General features: G+C 42.9%; 1 protein-coding gene across 1 annotated transcript in view; it reads right to left on the bottom strand.

Moving 5' to 3' along the window:
- Positions 1 to 15,295, bottom strand: part of PLXNB2 (plexin B2) — a 245,525-nt gene extending 230,230 nt beyond the window's left edge. The window contains 2 exon segments of the mRNA XM_056510938.1: positions 5,690 to 5,792; positions 15,211 to 15,295. The gene's annotated coding sequence lies outside the window, so the exon portion shown is untranslated.
- Positions 15,296 to 21,812: the final 6,517 nt, after the last annotated feature.

The raw sequence follows: 21,812 nt of genomic DNA, 5'->3' as shown, positions 1-21,812 counted from the left end.
AGTTTGCAAATATAGGCAGCCAGGCTGCTTCCCTTCCTGCCCCATCTTGTGCAGCAGCCATATTAATAGCTATTCAATACAGTAACAGAATGATAGCTCTACACTTAGTTGTTGGGGCTTTTTTAATCTCCAGGTCAATATTAAAAGCATTTGGATGCTCTTTAGGAGGGAGGAATGATTTTGCACTCTAGGAACAGTGAAGCATTTGCAGTATTCCCTAGGAATGCTAGCAAAGGATTTCCTTCTCATGTCTTTGCTCACCACTGATGTGGTAATACTTTATTTTTAACTGGACCCAGTAGTACAGATTCACGATTCAATTTTATTGCATAAATATGCACTCTGTACAACATCTGTGTGATCTCACTAGTTGAGTTTATACAATTTACATACAAAATAGATCCAAAACATCACCTGAGGGTCACTTAGCAGAAGGAGACCCTGGAGGATCTCTGAACAAAGTTGTTTGGACACGTGATTTTTAGTTCTGGATATGCAGGCCTGGGGAATATATCTGCAATTCTGATCCTGGGCAAGTAAGTAAGAGAACCATCCTTCACTTTGCTCTCCTGTAAAGCAGCAGCCACCTCATTTCCTGAAAAAGATCTAATGATAGACCTCTCCATTGAAGAACAACTCCCAAGTGGCAAGATGAGTCAGCATGATGCTTCTACATCTTCACAGAGAAGAAAGTCAATTTCTCTCTCAAGTGTACCCCTTTCTCTCTCAAGAGTGCCCTGCAGGTAGTTTGAGGTTTGGTGTACTCCATCTTCACACCTTCAGTTAATTCACCTTCTCTGAATATTCTGAGTTTCCTGACAGTTTACTTGAAGAAAACAATCTGATTCTCTTGTAATCTGCTATTCATTTTGAAGCACACAGGTTATCTTATTTAAGTAGGCTATAGATACTTATAGCTAAACTTAGAAACAAGAACAGTATTCCAGCATTCTCAAACTTTCACATGTGCAGCCTCACACCACAAAGATAAAACCCATCTTAGATGACACCAAGTTTTTTTATCTCCTCTTCAAACAGCTAAATAAAATGAAGCTACTGCAAGGACTGCTCCCATTAGTCAACCTTCCCAATCTGTTGACAGGTTTCTCCAGATGAAAAGATAAAAACTATACTATCCCTGCTATATTTAACATGCACAGCCTGAAGAAAAAGCAAGGCTTTTGTAACTGTGACAGAGACTTAGATGAGACAATGCCCACAGAGCAGGGGGAAAGCCATTCAAACAGCCATGCAATGATAAAAAATAAAAAATCTGGACTCCTGTGTGGTTTGTGGATCTTTGCACCAAGTAGAGCCAGGAAGGTACAGTCTCTCCCACTGGCTGCTGCTGCCTTTTCCTTCCCAGGAGATGGGCAGAGAATGGGAATAGGTATGTACTGAGGAGAAGGTTACTCTGATTATTTGTAGCTCATACACAAAGCTTCTGAGCTGACAATCTCCTGGCTTTGGTACAATTTGCATCACATTTGTAATTGTATTACCTGGACAGCTTTAACCTCATTAAGGATTCACAGGTGAAAAGCAGATGCTGAATCAAATCTTATAAAGCAATGTTTGCTTTAAAGAGGCTACTCTAAGCAGAAGCTAATTCAACACCTTCTCTCTTTTTGGTTTGTGAAGAGGATATTCATAATTTCACTCAGGAAAATAAATATATATGTCAGCTGAGGTAAGGTTTATTTGAACTACAGAGCAAAAATATTGTGTGGTTTGGGAGGTTGAGTTCATGCTGCAATAAAGTATAGCTATATAAAAAGAAATTATTCCAGAAACACATCATCCTTACCTTGTGGCTAATATATATATAAATGACTTTTTAAAATTTACTCAAATTTTAATATTTCCTCTTCCTCCAGTAAATATTAGAACTTAGCATTAAATCTATATTTTAAAAAAAAATCTTCTTATGTATTCTAGGGACTACAAGTACAGCCAAACTAGGCCCTTGCAGCTAAATTCACTGCTCTGCTTTTGGCACAAGTACAAGTGAAATACTCCAGAAGACAGATACATTACATTCTTTCAGGTGTTTTGAGTTAACATTTATGGAACTCAAGGAATTTCTATGAAAAAAACCCCATCTTCAGCGAATTTCATAACCTTCAGTTGGGAAACATGAAGGGAAAGTTTCCATAAGACAGAGCATACTTTCCTATAAAAACCTTTGATAGTAACTATAAAATATATTATACATATTGTATATAATACATTCAATTTAATATAATTTTTTAACAGAGATCCTGTTTCTGAAAAGGAATAGAGCATGCTCCATGCATAGAGCTACTTTTATGAAGTGGATAGAAATGTGTGAAGGAGAACCACTATGGATTATTATGATACTGCCCTTTGAGTCATGCCAAGGGAGTAAAATTGATAATGAAGGATCTTCTTTTGGGACCAGGAAGGCTCCAGCTTCCTTCTTGTGCTGCCACATGCATGAGCATAAAATTGAAGTTGTGTTTGTGCTCATGGCCTCAGATTATAACTCGACTGTTGATTTGAATTGCTGCAGGCCTTGTACTCTTGGGACCTGCCCTATCTCATTTGGAGGAGATCACATAATGTTTTTTCCCCTTTACTGTCTCACCATCGCCTTGTAGCTAAGCCTCACAGTTAAAAATCTGAATTCTAGTTTTCACATTTAACAAATTTTCCTGCAGCACAATTAGTAAAGACTGTTCAATACCTAGGATGAAGCTAAGTATATTAAACATTAACCATTTATTTGTCAACTTTTTCAAAGTCACATTTTTTAATAGTTGCCTAGATTTATCTCCTTTTAGTAAACACATCAGAATGGCATCTGCATATCCTGTTACAGGTATTGTACCTGTAACTGCTGCATACCCACCATTACAGCATCCAGAGTCACAGTTTCCAAATCAAACCTATAAACATCATGGTGCACTGGAAAATCTCTCTAAGCTCCCTCCAAAGCCTACCAGAGGTAAGAATATTCCTTGTGTTTAGGTAAAGTCTGCTTCAAAGTTATTTTTTTACATGTGAAGAAAATTCTCTGCATTTCTTTTAGCTCATCCTAGGTATTTCGGTTTTCTTTCTCTGCTGCAAGCAATAAAACATTTTTATGTTCAATATATGAATAGTAGATATTTTTTAAAGCCTAGCATTTTACAAGGTTTTCCTAAAGCTTGTAAAATATGAATGATCTGTGCAATGGCTCCATACATTAAAATGCAGCTCGGGCATGCCAGTCCTCTATCTCTCCCTATATTCATTACTTAGAGGGCTAAGAACCATCCTGGGATGCCTTGCACTAGGAGGAAAAGCACATAACTAATTTCCTAACTGCTCTGCTGCTCTGTTTACTTTGCATACCTTGTGGGCAAAAGTTGGCAAGAAAGGAGTGGAAGCTGTTTGCTTTGAAATTATCACCCCATTTACAAGATTCAAGAGCAAAGTCTTTTAAACTGAGGTAAGAGGGAAAAGGAAGTGATTCCGTGCAAGTGATTCAGTGCTAGCAGTGCACTGGAGGTCATTAGCTGAGAAAGAAAACCAACAGACACCAAAAAAGCTTGCTCATGAAATGAACATGGACTTGATATTTAGAGAAGAGAGAATAAGAGCATTAACCACATCTATGTAAAAGGGTTGTATTTAGTATAAAGCCACCTCACATCATATGAAATGAAAGAACAGCTACACAGGAGCATGGCTGCTATTGAAAGTACAAACTCAACACCCTAACTCTGTTTTTAAAAGCCTCTTCTTCCCTGACTAATCGGGCCACCCAGGATGGGAAGAGAGCTACAGACACAGGCGGGGCTTGATAATACAAAGAACTTGGCAACGAAATTACTTTAAGCAGGTCTTGAATCCTCTTTTTTTTTTTTTTTTTTTTTTTGATGGGGCAGGGTGTGGGGGTTACCTTCCAGCTTCTCTCAGTCCAACATTGCAAATAATTATGTGTTTGCATGGCCACGCTGTGAAACACAGCAGAGATGAAGGGAAACTTCTACATACTTTTTTTTTCAAAGCCATATAACAACTACAAAAAATACAGTCTAATGCTAGATCAGCCCTCCTGAACAGTCCACAGCACAGCTCCACAAAATAGTCATGGTAGCACAACCAAGCAAGTAGTGGCCAGTGATGGCAGGAACTACTTACAGCATAACTGCCACTGAAGATTTCATATCACTGAATGATGGTCTGTGCCTGCTGCTAACCCACTTGGAACAAAAATGCTCCCTCCTGCCAAGTCATCTCATGGAGACAAGAGAGCACAATGTGAAAGTGCTTTGTAGGAGGCTCTGTTCAAGCCAGAAAATCTGGGGATGCAAGGTTTGCTTTTGCATAGGGGCTTTTGGGAAAGCAACATGGGATAACTTAAGAGAATTAGCAGGTTCCCATCCTTTCTGGTCAGGAAGGAACGCTGCAGAATCTACTTGCCCTACTTATACTTGACAAAAATACCACCAAATTGCACTTTTCATCTACAGATTTCTCAAGATTCCCCATAGTGAAGCAATGAAATAAAACCCAAAAAACATCAACAAAACCAACACCCACCCACACCCCTCCCTCCCTAACAAAACAAAACACCACAAAATCACAGAGAAATTAAATTACTTGCTAAAGATAGAAACAAAGACACCACGCTGAAGTCCCCAGTCGAAAAACTCACAGCACCCCACTGCATAAAGTGGATTGCATAGGTGGACACCAAAACTACACACAGAGCAGCCCAGACTTCTGGTATTCCAGTAAATATGCCACATTCATCTGACTGATACCAATGAATTGCTAGAGCATCTCAGTTCAGGACAGAGACCTGTCTATCCACGCCGAGTTATTACACATGAAAAGTCTGAGAAAACAGAAAAGTCTCTAAGAGGAAGGGAAATGAAGCAAGCATGTAGCCATTTCCACCCACGAGTTTGCAAACACCTTCTTTTTCCAACAAGCTAAATAATAACATAAAGTAACTCTTCAGTGCTGCCTCATTCATAAGCTCCTAACTTCCAAGGCTGCTAAACCCTCTTCTGATATCAGAGTTCCTGTTCAAGTATAATTCAAGTAGATTAATTAAGCCATAAACAACAGAAAATACAGTCTGCCTCTTCAAATTATCAGTAGGAGAAAATAGCATTAAGAGTTGAGTTTCAAGAATGCTGTTTACATTTACTCATTTTACAGGCATCAGGATCAAAATTAGAAGAGAATAACTAATTGCTACAACTGGGAAAAGTAAATAGGCATTTAAATTTGAACAGTGGCAACAAGCAAAACATTGCAAAAGTGAAGTGGAAAGTGTTACTCTGAGCAATTGAGATACTATGTTTTGATAACTAAGTTAACTTGGAGATGATTCACACGAACAAGTTGCTTAATGTCCTTTTACACTTCAGGTCGAGGAGATACAAAACTACGCATAAAAATCACTCTTGAATCAGATAATATCCAGAACAATTAGAAAGTAAATACATTTTTGTGCCAGATTATTACAATTTGAGGACATGATATTTCAACCTAGACCCTAAAGCACATATATCCCCCACAGACATCTCTCATCTCAGTGCACCAAGCCAAATGCACTTTCAGTGCTCTACACAAAAAACTCCCCCTTCTCAAGCAAGCAGTACAACACTTTGGAAGAAGAAATGGAGGTTAAAACAAAACCCTCAGTCCAAATGAGTTCTTAGCCCACCTGAGCAGCACAAGTGTTGCCAGTGAAAGGGACTCCTTGGGGCTCAGGCTTCTGTGCAAATAGCGCCCAGGATGAAATGCCTTCTGACGTGTACTTGCTCCTGCTGGAAGAGACACAGAACAGATGCTTCAGAGAACACATAACACAAGGGACTAGGCAACATGCACAATCAAACATAAAGAGCTTGCTCAGGGAGTCTATGAGCATCCTAAGCAAGGAATCAACTTGGATATGGTATCTCAAGACATTGCAGAAAGTTCCTCATTTTCATCTTTATAAATGCAAAAGGGGTAAGAGTAAGGATGGTGAAATCTATTGATTTTGCATCATATTGAAGACTTTTTCAGCAACTGAAGGCTTAAAGATGTGACATAAGCAACAGATATCAAATAATTGGGATTTTTAAAACAGGACATCAAAACATATAGGACAAATACGTAAAAGTTAGTTAACTTTAAGATCTCAGAAAAGTAACATCCCAATGCAACTGTAATGCTTCTTTTGCAGTTCAAAATTACTGGAATTATGCTCTACATTACCTAAGTGTTTTATTAGCTAACTGGAAATAAACAAGTCCTTTATGGTAAAATTAAGAGATTACATGGTTTAGTAACATGAGAAATAAAAACAGAAGGCAAATCACAGAGTTAACAAAATTACTTGTCAAATTGTGCTCATTCCAACCAAAACAACTGTAAGCTGTCTAAATGCAGATTTATATATTTTAAGTAATAAGGGATGCAGGTAAGGTTTGCATATCAGAGGACTGTGACCTCTGAAGAAAGGAAAGCAAAAGGGATGAAGTCAACACAGCCTCACAGCTAAGTATCACATTCAGAGCTTCTGTTGTTATTAGAAGGGCTAATATGGCTTCTGGGTTCAAAGATATAAGAGTCAATGGAAATAATTTTTGGGCTAACATGAGGCATGCACTAAAGAGTGACACTGAAATACTTTGCCCAGTTCCACAGCTGATGCTTGAAAAGAAATGTTGAAAAATATAGAACATGCAAAATAGAGATACAAAAGCAATTAGCATCTGGAGGGGGAGGGGATTAAAAAGCATTAGGTATAATCAGATTTAAAGATTCAGTCATTTTGATAAGCCATCCAGACAACTGACAGTTTGCTTGATCATTTAATAAGGAAAAAAGATTATAAGAAAAAAAGGTCTTTAATACGGCCACAAGAAAATTTAACAGAGATGAACAGATGCAATTCAAAACCATAGAAGGCCCTTGTTAGAAAAAGGACAAAATTCTGAAAAGGCAAACCCAAATAGGAATAGCATTCTTAAAGATGGATCCTATTTTTCCTTAGAATTTTTAAGGTAAGATATGCTTTAGTCCTAGAATTTATTTGGCCCATGAGCAATAGCCAAGTGAGATGTTCAGACAACTGTGGGACTTGACACCTCTGCTGATCCTAAACTCTAGATGACAACCTCAAAAAACCCCCCAAAAAAACCCAAAAGCAAAGAAAAACCCCTCAATCAAATAATTAAAAAAAAAAAAAAAAAAAAAAAACACAAGGATATTGCCTGGCATTTTCATTGATGCAACTGAACAAGGAATTAAATGCACAATGGACTGTGAAATGCTTGCAGATCTTTCCCCAGTTAAATGTCAAACCAAGAAGCCATCTGTTAATAAACAGGGATGTCACCCCTCTGGAGTTTTATCCAACCTACTTATACATAAACTTATACTACCACTTAGGAGTCCAGATTGCTGAGGCAAAGGAAATCTTTTGGTTTTTCATCTCAAAGGCTTGGGTAGGCAGAAGGTGACAACACCTGGACCACCCAGCACATGCATAATCCGAGTCATGAAGTCAGCTTTGTGGTTGCAGAGTTACTGACTCTTGAAAAACTTCTTAAAAGTACTTACAAAGACATTTTCTGCTTGTGTAAAAGCCTTTCAGACAAAACCATTGGCATTTGACATATGTGAGGGGGAAAAAAGTATCCTCAAAGTCACCCACTTCAGTTGCTTTTTAGATTTGTAGCTTCTACCCATATGGGAGATGTGCACACATCATAACCACAACTGCAGTTTACATGAGGAACTTGCTGATGATGCATGTCAAACTGCACTGAAAATATTTTCACAGCTTTTAAACTACTTAATCACACAAAACTGGAAATAGAAGAGATCAAACTACTGCTTTTTATTGCCCTACAGTTCATCAGGCCCAACACTAAGTTTATACCAATTTGTCCCATACTGATTAAACTAAGACAGTGTATAAGTTCAACAAACAGTGACACACCAAGGAAGGCCAAATTAATGTTCTTCTGATATATTTAAGGGAGATGTTGCATATTTTGGACTTCCAGCTGCAATGACCATAATCAGATCCATTAAAGAGAAACTAACTAACTAATACAAGCTGAAGGAAATAATACCCTTCTACTATTAACCAAGTGCCATGTATTTTCAGGAAAGAATAAGCTTTTATTTTATTTGCAGGCCTAGTTTAAACCCCAGCAAAAGATTACTAACTTGTCCTGATTCAGGATGGTAAACTTCACCTTGTATTTCAGTTGCACCCTTTGTACCATATCAGTGTGGTTTATATTTTCTGCCCTCTGCTTTCTCCCTGTGGTTGAACACATTTGACCAGTAACTGTTTTCCTACAGGGCAAACATTGGTTAAAAAACTGGTCCTTCATAAATTCTAAACAGTGATGCCAATAGGAATGTAAGAGCTAGATCTTCTTTATATACAACTCTTAGACGTCAGAAAGAGATACTATCTCTTCTTAAACTATCTAGAAGATAAACAAGAGCCCTGGGGAAAAAGATGTGAGGAGTTCACTCCTCAAATTTTTACATATTTAAAACACAGTCAGTAAGTATAGACAGAACATTAAGCTTTCTGCATCCCTTCTTTGAGGCACAGAGCTATCACATTAATAATTCCTCTAGATAGAGCAAGATTAGTGTCAGCTTTATGAGAGCTTCCTTCAATCCAAGTGAACATGCAGACCTAATCCAGTTTAACTAGAAATATGCTAGTCAGGTCTGTTCAGCAATTAGCACGAACATGCCTTGCTATAAAAAAGTAAGTTCTGGAACAATTCAGTTTAAGTGCTAAACATCCCATGGATTTTTATTTAAAAATCATATTCACAGGCAGTTTCCATGTACCTAATCTGGAAGAGTGGTTCTGATGATTCTACTTAAAGGTCCAGTACAGAATTAGGACATCTTAGGGGCAAAGTTTTTCTACAGCTTCCTGGATTATTGTAAGACTGAGAATGCTTTTAAAAAACAAAGACAGAAAGAATGACATCTGCAACATAAAGATAACCATGATTGTCAAGAAACACCAAAGCCATTCACTGCAGATTATGTAAATCATAGAATCAGAAAAAGGTTTGGAACGGACCTCAAAGCTCATCTCATTCCAGCACCTCTGGATATCTTCCACTAGACTAGGTTGCTCAAAGTCCCATCCAACCTGGCCTTGAACATGTCATGGGATGGGGCACTCACTCACAGCTTCCCTGGGCAGCCTGTTCCAGTGCCTCACCACTTTCACACTGAAGAATTTTTTCCTAATAGCTAATCTAACCTACTGTCTTTCAATTTGAACCCATCCCTCCTTGTCCTGTCACTACATGCTTTTGTAAATAGTCTTGCCCTATCTTCCCTCTAAGTTCCCTTCCCAAAGCCTTCTCTTTTCTGGGCAGAACATCCCTGACCCTCTCAACCTATCTTCATAGGAGAGGTACTTCAGCCCACTCATCATCTTCATGGCCCTTCCCTGGACTACTCCATCAGTGCCACAGCCTTCTCATGTTCTGTCAAGCTGCTGCCCAGGTTTCTTTCATGCAGCCCAGAATATGGTTGGCTTTCTGGGCTGTGAGTGTACATTGCTGGATCATGTTGACTTTGTTAACCAACAGCCCCCAAGTTCTCCTCCTCGAGGCTGCTCTCAATTCATTCTCCACCCAGCCTGTACTTGTGCTTGGGATTTCCCCAACCCAGGGGATAGCCTCCCTGCAGTGTGTCCACTGCACCCCACAGCTTGGTGTCACTGGCAAACCTGCTGAGGGTGTGCTCAATCCCACTGTCCAAGTCACCCACAAAGATGTTAAAAAGTGCTGGTTTCAGTACCAGTCCCTGAGGAACACCTCTGGTCTCCACTTGGACATTATGCCATGCAACTCTGTGTACAACCATCCAGCCAATTCCTCATCCACTGAGTGGTCCATCTATCAAATCCATTCTCTCCAGCTTACACAACCATACCATGTGAGACAGAATCAAACTCTTTGTACAAGTCCAGGTAGATGACAATAGTTGCTCTTCCTTTATCCACCAGCACTGTAACCTGGGTCATAGAAGGCTATCAAATTTGTCAGGTGCAATTTGCTCATGTTGAAGCCATTTTGCCTGTCACAAGCCACCTCCTTCTTTTTCATATGCTTTCACATAGCTCCCAGGAGGATCAGTGCTGTGATCTTGCTGGGCCCAGAGGTAAGTCAGGAAGATTGATTGCCTTCACTTTTTACTTGTGGCCTTAAACTAGTGATCCCCATTAATAAGAATACAATACAACTAGGAATACAGTTTTAACTGGACAACTAACTTCTTGAAGACACACTTTGATTGAATAAATCAAAACTACTAAATTCACTCGTTTTCAGGATCACAAAGCTTTTTGACCAGGGGCACATCACACGTGAAAGCTACAAAGACAGAAACTTGGAAGCTGACTACAAAGGTGGAGCAAGGTTGGAAGTGCTTCAGAAGGTGCCAGGTGGACTCTGTCCCCTGATGAGTCCTGAGGCTGGCGAGCCTGGGGAGCTCAGCATGGTGCTAATCATCAATCCATGCTGGCGCCAGCTCCCAGAAACTGAATTCCAAAGAGAAACCAAGCGTCCCAACAAGCACGTGGCTGTGACCACAGCTCTGCTGACACATTCCTGTGAGGGTAAACTCTGTCCTGTGTTATGGTGGTGTCAGGCTGTGTGGTTGAGCAGGGGCTGATCACCACATTGATGCTGAGATTATTTTTAATAATTGTTAATAACATTTATTAAATGCAGACTCTTTTAGACATTACAATAACGAGTAAGTCTTCCCTCAACCACCTGAGATGGAAACTCAGAGAGATCAAAAAGTTATATATTTCCAGAGATTCAACTGCAGAGACAGAAACAGAGATACTTGATTTTAACAGACAACTAAATTACTATCTGCCTAAAGAAAGTAAGCCCCAGGTCCCCCGAACAGCTTTCCAGTCTGTCTGCTTGCTCCAGGGCTTGGGCAAGCATGTGTCCTCTCCCTCCTCCATCCATCCTCTACTGCCTCCAGGGGCAAAGACTCCATGGCCTCTTTTTGTAGCCAGATTTGAGCAGTTTTATAGACAGTTAGAGAGCTTTTTGTACCATTAAGCCACTGATGCTTAAATAAAATGTCTATTTTCAACTCCTTATTTCTACATTTGTTTCATCAATTAAAAAGTAAGAGGCTAAACCACTTACTATTCAAATACTGGTTTTTATTACAACAGACACATCCTCAATCACTTACTCAGGCTATGTGATTTTATTTTATTTTCAACAAGGATTAACTGACCCATGTCAAATCCAAGTTAGACTCATACTTCAACAAAACTCTTTAAGTAATACTCCACTAAACCTAGTTACTCCTGGCATTATTACAGCTAATAATACTCTTTTTCTTGTTTGTTTGGGGTTTTTTCCTCAGTATTAGCCATTTAAATAGACCCTCCACTATAAGCTGAGCTTTACAATTTCCTATGGTGCATAAGAAAACCTGCAAGAAAAGCCTAAATAAATATCCACTATTGAGTTGAACAAAAAGGTAAAAGTGAAGAAGTAGGAGGAATACCACATTGAGGTTGTTTGTTTACTTAATTTCATTATAATTATTTAGACTCTCATCTCACTAATAGCTGTGCAGGTGCTAACTTTACTTCAAGAAGGACCTAGAGTTTTTGTTTGCATAAATCAAGTACATTTAATCAAGTGCACATTAACTCATCAACACATTGGATCTGATGAGAAATTGCATAAGTGACAATGCCAAGCTATTTCAGTGAATATTCATGATATCTCTGTGGAACAGGCTGACTGGAGGAGAGTGAGAACAAAATGACAGTAAAAGAATGGTAGCAATTACTTTTCTAGCAGTTAATGCTGCCATTAACTGCTTGCTGGCAAGAGCTTAAAGTTGCAAATCCCAATTTAAGCTTGTTACCTTAATTTTACAATTGTAATTCAATATTCTGAATGTGACACAAGTGTAACAAATATCTTCATTCAGTCCTTCATACAATAAATAATTTAAAAGTATATTAAAGTTTCCAAATCACAGCCATTACAAAAATACAAATGCTTAGCATTACATCTTTGTAAAAAAAAAAAAAAGTTCAAATCTTTTTTTCAAAATTGAGCCAGAATCCAAACCCATTTGCAACAATTAAGTAGGACTTTTTTGTTCTTAATAGGCATTCATGAAGAGGTCTCCCTTCAAAATGTAATTTGTCCTTAGTGATCTTCTGCATGCAATGCAAAAAACTCCCGGTTGTGTAAAACTATACAAAGCCTTTATCTAACTTCCAACATCATCTATAGAAAATTTAGGCAGAGTAATGCTGTGCTCTCAGTGAGGATATTTTACATAACAAATCTTCAAGTTCAGATGAACTTGAAGGCAAGATTTAGATAAAAGAACAAAAAAAAACTTGGATCACTTTCTGATTCCTAGAATGGATGAAGGAGGAGAGGAACAGAGGCTGTTCAGGTGCACCATCTACTACACCCCTCTGAAACCCAGAACCTCGTGTGCTGCTGACCAACCCACCAAGGAGGTCACACAGCCTCTCCTTGTGCAGAGCTGCCTCCCTGCTACCCCTGCCCACCGAGTTCTGGCATGAGCTAGTTCACTGGACCCACATCTGCCACCTCAGAAGAATTTAGATGTTTATGGACTATGGTTCACAACTGCAGCTCCATTCAACTGACCCCAACTGTTTGCTTTGTCCCTCTGTCACAACAGAGACATACAGGTGATTCATGCTTTCAGACTTGACAACATCACACACTACTATGAACAGCCATAAAATATAGTTTACATTCATATGCCTGTCTATAAACTCTGTCGGATTCAAAGTTCAATAGAAACTAACCCTGAACGGCAGAGTAACCTCTGGCAAAGGGACGGGATGAACAGCCTAATGCGTCAGTTTCTGGAGCACAAGTCAGAGTCGCAAGTGTATTTATTGTGCTACCCTTCCCATGTCGTTGACAATCCTGGAGTATCAAAGAAGGCTGGCTATCAACACCATTGTAACAGACTATCATGGGCATCCAAAGCTTCAGTTGCACTTTTTGGGAGTTCATGTTACTACAAAATACAGTATCACATTTTGGTGGGTTGACCCTAGCTTCTTACAATAATCTCAGTTGATTTAAACAGCTTTTGGTACCAGAAGCCACCATTCAAACTCCTTTCCCAAGCACTGACACCATTTAGTTTCTGTATTTGTTTAAGTCATATATTTTAAGAAAGACTACTTTTCTACTTCACAGGCAATCACACTAGGCTTTAGATCCACAAGTATTCTAGATAGGAGGACAAGCCATGCTAGGCTTGAAAGTAGATTTCCTTCCTCCCTTTTGTTTTGGCTGGAAACATGTTCTATTCTGGTATGTCAGTTGTAGGCAGCAGCCCCCGTGCCCAAGTGTGCTGGATCTGTCTCACAGCCTGAGAGGCAGGCAGGGCATTAAGCATCAGCCCAACATGCATGCATCATCTCACTCCCTAGCAAATAGTGAACAGGTCTTCCAACTGTTCTGCCTATAGCACAGCACACAGCCCTGCTCCTACAAACCCAGTTGCACATTTCAAGCTTTGGGGGAAAAAAAGAAGAAGAAAAAAAAAAAAGAAATCTTTCAGCCCAAATTCCAAATTTAGAGTTGACGTCTTCTGAAAAGAACTGTAAAGAAAACTGAAGTCAGTCCTAGGTGCATACCAGCAGCCTATTACTTACCAACCTTTGCTTCCTCCTAGATTCCATTGTAATGAGAACATAAACAGTAAAATAAGCATATATCTCCCTCGAATGAATTACCTATTCAGAGTTCCCTCTGGTGTTCAATAAGCTCATCATCACATTCAAGGTAACAGCCTTCTTCATAAAAGCATAAGTTCCCTCACAAGCAAGTTATCATTTGATGAGCTCAGCGATAGGGACAAGACCATAGTGTTGTAACTCTTGGACAAAAGCAATGTTATTTTCCATCAGATTTCAGAGAGGCTATAAACTTACACTTCCTCATTTGTATATTCAACTGAGTGTCTGATTAACCCCGAAAGGACACAAAGGGTTAAAGATCCCTTCTGCCTCCCGCTGTCACCAAGACCCACAAAGTCTCGGAGAGGGCAAAATCACAAATTACAGGTACGGCCCAACTGAACGCGGCGCGCAGAGATGTTCCGCACCTCCCGAATAACTATGCCTTGAGTCACAAGCCTTTCCAGACTCGCACTCCCATTCGCCTGCACGGAACACGAGCAAAGTACAGTGTATCTAATTAACAGTTTGGAAAGAAAGTTTAAAGCTGCCTCTGCAAAGAGGCAAAATGCGTTCGCAGGAAAATCCCAAACGAGTTCCCGAGCGGGCGGCGCGCAGGCGGAGCGCGGCCGGGCGCCGGGCCAGTGCCAGCAGCGGCAGCGGGGCTGCTGACCCCGGCCCCTCGGGGTTGCGAAACTCCCAGAGGAGCAGCCAGCCCCCACCGGGCGGCCGGACGGAGCTCGCCGGACACCGGCGCTGCCCGGCCGCCGCTCGGAGCCGGCTCCCCGCGCCTCCCCCACTCCCCGCCCCGCACGGCGGCTGGGAAAGGCGCTCCGAGCCCAGAGCCGCCGCCCGGGAGCCCCTTAACCAAAACCATCTGGCCACGGGCAGCGCGGCAGAAAGCCCCTCCGCCCCGGCCCTCGCCGCCTACCCCTGGCCCCGCAGCCGAGGAGGAGAGAAGCTGCTCTACACACAACTCAGCAGCTCCCGAGCTGGCGGAGCCAGGGGGAAGTCGCCGCGGAATCCGCCCCCCGCTCCCCTCCGCGCCCATCCCGCTGCGCGGCGGCGGGGCTGGGGCTGGGGCTGGTTACCTTCAACAGGTGCAGGCGCCGGCGGCAGCGAGCCCGCGGCACGGACCGTCCGAGCTGCCCGGGCGGGTGGCGGTGGGCTGGACACAGGCGCTACGGCAGCCCCCGGCGGCCGCCCATGCTCCCGGCGGGCCCCGCCGCCGCCGCCGCAGCCCGAGTCAGCGCGAAGGCGGCAGCGGCTGCGGCCACCTCCGAGAGGAAGGACGGGAGCGGCGGGGAGGGAGAGAGGGAGGGAGGGGGAAGCAGAGAGCGAGAGGAGAGAGAAACCGCCCCAAGAGAAATAATCATCACATGGCGGTCACGATCCGCCGCCGCCGCCCCCCGACAGCCAGAGCCTACGCTGGGGAGCCGGGAAAAAGCTGCGAGGAGGGGACACACCTGTAGGCGCAGCACATATCCGCTGTGAGCACAATGCGAGACAGGAAACTGAAAAAACAGCCCAGGGAAGGAGAGAGGCTCCCGTTCGTCCCTCCTTCCCTCCCTCCCTTTCTCCCTCCCTCCCTCTATCCGTCCTCCTCCTCCTCCTCCTCTCTCCACCCCCTGCCCCCGGTCAGGATCCGCTTGCAGCGCTCTCTCACGCAGGGAGAGATCCAGGCAGAGGCTGGGAGGCGGCAGGAGCCGTACTTTCTCCCCGTTTTCCTTTCCCTGTCTCCGCTTTGTTTTGCCCGCCAGCCAGGCAGAGCCGGCTCGGCTCGGCGGGGCCGGGTGCTCCCAGAGAACCGGGGGCGCTGCGAGCCCAGCCGGAGCACCGGCACCAGGACCGGCACCGGGCCGGCAGCGGCAGCGCTGGGGGCACCGAGCCGCCGTGGGCTGAGCGGCGGGACTGCCGGGAGCCGCTGCGGGACTGCCGGAGCCGCTGCGGGACTGCCGGAGCCGCTGCGGGACTGCCGGGAGCCGCTGCGGGACTGCCGGAGCCGCTGCGGGACTGCCGGGAGCCGCTGCGGGACTGCCGGAGCCGCTGCGGGACTGCCGGAGCCGCTGAGGGACTGCCGGAGCCGCTGCGGGACTGCCGGGAGCCGCTGCGGGACTGCCGGAGCCGCTGCGGGACTGCCGGAGCCTCTCCCGGGCAGCCCGTGCCCGCCCCAGGGCCGGCGCTCGGCCTCCGCGGCGCTCTCCGGCGGGCGGCGGTATCGCTGGCAAGGTTTACCTGCCGGGCTGTACCTGAGGGCCTCGGGGTACCTGTCGCATCCTCCTGGTGCTCTGGAGACGCTCCTGAACATGAAGGAGCTGTGTAATTCCAGCCCCTTATCCACTGAGCAGAGTCTCTGAGCACCCAGAGGCTGCCTCCCTCCTTGTACACCCTTGTCGTTGAGGGGCCCAGAATATGTCACTGGCATCGCTTTTACTGAACTCGGAGTACTCTAGGGTTTATCCCTGTTAGGTAAATTCTCTGAATCACAATATCTGCCGGTTTTTTCACTGCTCAAGCACTCTACTAAATAGCCTGTGTGTAAATTTTTCGTTCCTTCCCCCAGAAACAGATCAACAGAGTTATTGCAGAACCCACTTCCCACGTGTTCGGAGCAGAGCTTTGCCTTGCTGTAGCATCATCATCTCCGCGTTCAGACGTTAAATTTGTCTCAACAACAGCTAATGTAGGGATAATCTATTAAAAGGAGGGATGTCTTAGAAGAATGGCTCAGGTAAGCTTCGGTCAGGTTGTTTACACTTTGTAACTTTCCATCAGTGGAACGTGGACCAGCAATTTCAAGCAGTAATTAATAAACTGCTCTTGACACTTTGAGTGCAGCTTCATTAAATTCTGTGCGTTGTGCTCCCTACTAAAACAACAGGAGACAGCTGATCCAAACGCCATGCTTCCCAAACTGGAAGTTGATGAAAAGTTACCTTTGCACTCAAAACAGCAACAAATACCAAATAAATAAAAATCAGCTCCAAAAACCTGGGCAAGAATAAAGTTATACTTTTGGAAGAGATGTTAAAAGTCACTTGCAGACGCTGGCTGTACAAAGTGCCACCACAGACTTTACAGTGGGTTGGGACCATTCAGACATAATACAGAGTTTTGTGGGATTCTCCCTTTGGGATTGCACGGAGGAGGCAGACTCTGCTGGCTGGATTTTACCAGTCTGGCCCAGTTTTTGTGCTAACCTCCACCAGAAGGCCCTTGTCCTTGTTTATTGGCTTCTTTCCTGCTTTTCACCTGACTGGGCTGAGTCACTGCAAGATGAGAAAGAACAGCTCTGGCATTACTCTAGAGTTTCAGAAGGTCTGGATTCCCCTTCTGTACCTCTTCACTTACTGGAAGAGAGAAGGGGAATCTGAAGAGAGAGATGGGACTTCCCTAGGAAAACTGGGTGAGTCATGTCCTGCAATCCTGGTGAGGAATCCAGTAAGGAGAAACTCACAGGCTGCTAATAGGCTTGGCAACACCTGACTTTCCAGGCTGCTTTCTCAACATCTGGGCTTCTGGCCAGGTTGTACCCTAAGTTTTGGCAGAATGCCCTGGAATTACCAGCCTGGCAGCTCTCTTTGTGCCCTGGGCTGTGAATCTATGCCTTCCATCACACTCTGCCCTAGGGCCTTTTGCTGGGGTCTCTCACTCATCCCCCTACTCTGCCTGCTCCAAACCTAATGTTCTACTCTCCCTACTCTGGGGAAAAGCCCACATCTGCTCCATCTCATGGCTACTGACCAGGACTGTACTTACCACACTTTTACTGTCTCAAGGTGGTTGTACTCAGGTTAAATCTAAGCCTTGGCCCCCTCCCAGCTCACAACACAGTTCCTTTTGGCTGGAACAGTTTCCTCCAGCTCCTGTTCAGCTCCTATTGTTCTGGCCTCATGACAACTTTTTTAACAAGCCTGCCTGTGGACATATGCAGAGCCAGAGCAATGGTGACAGTTTATTTAGTTCAAAAGAAGAGCTGGTGAAGTGGAGCTGTGCTGAATCCTCATCCAGTCCATAACAATCCCTTGCTGTGCACTTCACCTTGCCAAGTGTGACAGGGATTATGAAGCTGATCTGGAGCTTGAGGTGGCCACACAGCATCCCACCCCAGGATAGCTGTCTTCTCTGCTAAGCCTCCATAAGTTGCTGTTTTGCCAGGCACATGTGGGTGTGCTAAAGCAGCACTGTGGCATATTGGCCTGTGCTTCTGCCAGCTGGGACACAAATGTGCACCACAGCATGCTGGTTACTGAATTCCATGCTAAATTCAGCACCTGGACCACTTGCAAAAGTGAAAGTGTTCACAAGATGGTCTTCTGCACTTCCTTGTCTTGGAACCAGCATACTGTTCTTCTGACCCATGGCTAGGTGATACAGGGAGATACCAGACAAACAGCTGCACATCAAAACCTGCTATTTGCAGCTGAAGGATTACTTCCCTCCCTTGTCATCATCCACCAAAAAAGAAAAAGAAGAAAAGAGGTCAAATCAAATCCTAAATCCAGAGATGCTTAGAAAAGAGCAACAAGTAAAGGACTGAACGATTAACAGCTTCCCAGCCTCCTGGGAGTCTTCACGGCAGTCATGCACATGCACAGGGTGTGGCTCAGGGCAGAAAGCTTTGTTCCCTCCCTATCCAGCATCAGGACACAGATGACAGGGCTGTGTGTGAACTCTAGTCCAGATTTCAATTTCCTCTTTATTTCCTCCTTCTCCATTCCGCCTTTCTCTCCTTACTTTGTTATCACCCATTTGTTGTTACGTGTGTCTCCCTGATTTTTTTCTCTGCCTGTTATGTTTTCTCTGCTTTCTCTATTTTTTCTTTTACACTGAAGGTGACACCTTGTGCCTCTTCCCTGCCTGCTTCTCTTCCCAGTGCCATCAATTCTGAGTGTTGTCCAAGACGCAGTACCATTCCTACTGCTGAGACCTTCCAGGCCTATAGAAAGGAGCCGAATTGTCAGCTGGTATCATTAAAAGCACCTTGTTCCACGATGGGCACAGCTAATGAAGGCGGTTTCCTGTGGTTTCTCTGACTCGCTCCGTGCGATAAGCCCTTCTCCCGTTGGTGTTCCGTGTCCGTGCGCATCCCGCCCGGCTGGCGGGTCCGGAGCGCCCCGCGCTGCCCGCACGGCGCGGCTGCCGCCGGGCACGGCCCTCGCTGCCCGCTCCTCCTTCCCTCTGCTGCAAAACATTCCAGCCTCTCGTCGCTGATGCTCGCAAATCCCTAGGAACTTAATTATCTTTGAGGTTTCTACTTCTTTTATTCACTTGTTTGCAACCAGCCAATGTGCTCTGACATTTTTATGAGAGGCTGATGGGCAGATAAACAGTCAGATGATTGATTATCAGTCTTTAGGAAGGGAGGTGGTTGCCTGTGGTAATGGAATAAGCTGGGAGCAACCCAAGGAGCTAAAAAAGAACATCAAATCCTTTATAAAGTTTTGGAAATTGCACTTTCTGTGTGCAGACAGTTTTGATCGTCTGCATGCCCACATGTCTGATCAACATCTTTACATTCTGCTTGGGGATGTCCCACACCTCAACTCTCTACTGAAGGGTGGGGAGGGGGAAGAACAAGAAAAAATATTCTTCATTAAGCAGCAATTAATCAGCTGTACTGGGCAACCATTGAGATGCAGCCTGCCCTAGCACTCCTGCTACCACCATCCTTTATAAGAAATTTTTATCAATAATGGGAAAGGCAAAAAGCAAAAGAAGTAGGATACTACTTGAATGGCTGTAGTCTCATGGCAAAGGTAATAAACAAAACATCTGTAAGGATTTTTCACTCTCTATTTGATGTCTCTGGTTTGGATAGGGCACTGCATCATCTTCTGCTAGTGACTGAAATGACCCAAATATACATATTTATATTTTTACAGTCCATAAATCACCCTGGGATCTACTTTTTCTGTATAAAAAGTGCCAGATAAATCTAAGGTGTTATTATTAGATTTGTGAAATGTCACTGTGCACATCCTGATTTTCATGCCCTTTGCACCAAGCTCACATGGCAGATCAATTTGTGTACGTCTGGGGTTGTTCTTTGCTTGATGGATTTCTCAGTGTCCATTTTCCAACAATCCAGAAAAAATATGTTTAGGGGTGAAATAACCTAAGGTTAACTGTAAAATTCCCTTCTTTTTTTTTCCCTTTGATGCTAGAAGATATTTGATCCACACAGGGAAAGTGGGCTTTGGTATTTCGTAACCAACCCTCACTTTGATACATTTGTTTACCCCAGTACAAAATACTACCCAGTCAAAAATTTTTTTTTTTTTTTTTTTTTTTTAGTTTTGCATATACTTTTTACAGATATAAATTGCTGCACAAAGGTATGAGATAAAAAAGCAGTAGGCTCTGGATGCAATTTCCATGTGGAATCCACAGAAAGCCTTATATGGGTGTGTGCAATAACTATATGCAAATGCATAACCATTACAAGTAGCAACCCTTGCAGCCAAGACTTGATGATCTGACTTTGCCCTGGCTGCACCTGGTTGTGTGTGAGTCTGGTTAAGAGATCCTTGGTTAGTGAAGAGGTTCATATAGGCAATGCTCGCAGTTTTTAAAGTTATCTTGAATTTTTTGAGGAATTTAATTTAAAAAAAAATTATAGGAATGAAAATTTATAAGAATTTTCATTGGGAAGTTTAGTGGTGTTTCAAGACCGAGGTAAAATAAAAATTAATATAAAATATTGACAGCAAATATTTGGTCCTGCCCTTTCTTCCCTTCTTCTTTTGTTGTTTAAATAAGCCCTTCACAAACACACATACACACAGACATCTATATATATGTAAACCAGAAAAACCAGCATGTCCAACTGGACATGCTGCCTAGCAAAACACGGAAACCATTGCTCTGCTATTCATTTTAACCACAGCCAATATACTTGCACTTGGTGGTATTAGTAATTCCTCAGCTGGTTGAAGAATTAGGATCAGCTAGTTGCATGTATGCTTCTATAAATATATTTATGTCGTAAAAAAAAAAAAAATCTTTATTTTAATAAAAGTAATATCATTAGTAATATTTTAATTCATTTTATTATGGAGATGTAGGCTATGGGAAGACAATTACAAATAAGAGTTCATGATTACAGAGTTCTGTTCAAAAGTGGAAAATCAGATTTACCTCTTCTGCGCTGGAAATAATGCATCTTTTTACATCAGTAACCTCAGATACTGCATGATTAGTATTTTCCAAATATATATTGCAGAAATTTTATGTTTATACTATCGAAGTGTAGTCGTTCAGAATGCAGCTTAAATACTTGGAGTTTAAGATGATACAACTGCATTAAAGAAACATTTGTCATTGTAAAATATTTAGACCTTTCAGAGTTCATCAAATGACACTTCAGTTAAGAAGGAAAATTAAAGTATTGACTACAACTACAGAAGCTGTATTTTACCTTTTTATTCAAAGGAAGATTTCCAAGATAATATGTGTATTTTAAATCACTAGTCGAGCTTCCCTTATGTAATGGCAACTAATCAATAAATCATGTGCCATTGTTGTAGCTCAGCATGTCAAATAGCTGCATTTCAGTGTCCACACTTGAAGGTGTTGAGCAATTTTTTTGTTCTTGTACATTTCTAGCTCATTAGCCCTGATGCCCTGATTCTAAGAGTGGTTATTTTCATGTCAATGAAATTGGTAGAAAAATCACGTCCTACCTGCTTCTGCCAAAGGGAGGAGATGGAATAGGGTAATGAAGGGGAAACTTCAGTTCCTTAACACTGCTTGCCCCCCCATGTGGGTTTGATAAAGCAGCTTTTCCTCGTGAGCAACATGGAAAATAAATACATGGCATTCCTGCTAGACATAGTGGATATTTTGATGCTCATGGGAGATGGTAAAAGGATGAATGTATTTGAAAGCAGCTTTTGGCATACATAAATCATGAGGTTTGCACTGAGGCCAGGGATATCTAACTGGGTGGATTTTGGTTAGATAACAGCATGAAGATGGACTAATAAACTTTCAATTACCCTGCACATCTCTGTTACATTTGCCTACCAGAACTCCAGTGCAATCTTCATCTGCCATATGAAAACTG

The sequence above is a fragment of the Oenanthe melanoleuca genome, chromosome 1A, assembly GCF_029582105.1.
Source record: "Oenanthe melanoleuca isolate GR-GAL-2019-014 chromosome 1A, OMel1.0, whole genome shotgun sequence".
Classification (NCBI taxonomy): Eukaryota; Metazoa; Chordata; class Aves; order Passeriformes; family Muscicapidae; genus Oenanthe; species Oenanthe melanoleuca.
This window is presented reverse-complemented; position numbering and strand designations above follow the sequence as displayed.